Source organism: Daktulosphaira vitifoliae, unplaced genomic scaffold (assembly GCF_025091365.1).
Source record: "Daktulosphaira vitifoliae isolate Bord-2020 unplaced genomic scaffold, ASM2509136v1 Scaffold_5, whole genome shotgun sequence".
NCBI classification, from domain to species: domain Eukaryota; kingdom Metazoa; phylum Arthropoda; class Insecta; order Hemiptera; family Phylloxeridae; genus Daktulosphaira; species Daktulosphaira vitifoliae.
The window spans coordinates 8,100,031-8,100,822 of record NW_026099576.1 but is presented as its reverse complement, the minus strand read 5'-3'; positions in this window follow the sequence as shown (position 1 = coordinate 8,100,822).

Sequence of the window (792 nt, the reverse complement as noted above, 5' to 3'; positions counted from 1 at the left end):
TTCATTTTTGAAAAAGTTACGGCAGTTTTTAGTAAAAAAAATTGAAAAAATTTCGAAAATTAGCGATTTTTAAATTTGTAATTTTTTTGGAGGTTTCCCCCATTTACGGGGAACGAGGGAAATTTTTTCAATTTTGAAGGGTAATGTCTTCGACTAGATACAATTTGTGATCTTTTGACGTATCGTTGAAAGAAATCCGTTCGGTGAGAGCTGAGAAAAAGTGGTAACAGACACAAAAAAAAAAAATAATAAAAATAAAAAAAAAACACATCTTAGTAAAACTAATACCTTCTCAGCTTCGCATCGAAGCTAAAATAACCGTAAAATTTTGTGTTTTTATTATTGATTATTTAACTATTTTATAATAATATAATAATTCTGCGGCTTGTATATCCAACAGCAAAAATCACAAAGTCACAAAAATGGGTTTTTAAAATATGTTATTATATAAATAGAAAACGATGTTTTCATTTGTTTATCCAAAAGAGGCGATTAAATTTTAACGGAAGAGTTTGTTTCTCTTGCCTCAAAAATGTCAACTTCCATAAAAAAAAATTTTGAATCATCTTTTGCTCATCTTAAAAATTGCTAAAATTGATGTATCAGTTTAGGAGAATATCTACAAAATTAATATACTCTTGTATTAATCCATCTCAAGAAAATGTGTTTATATTTTTTAAGACATCGTTTAAGTCTTGCATCTTAGTATTAAAAAATATAAAGCTAGCATTGGTCAGAAGGTATTAAAAACGTCAATCGCATCCCAAATTACTTTAAAAATTTTACAACTCC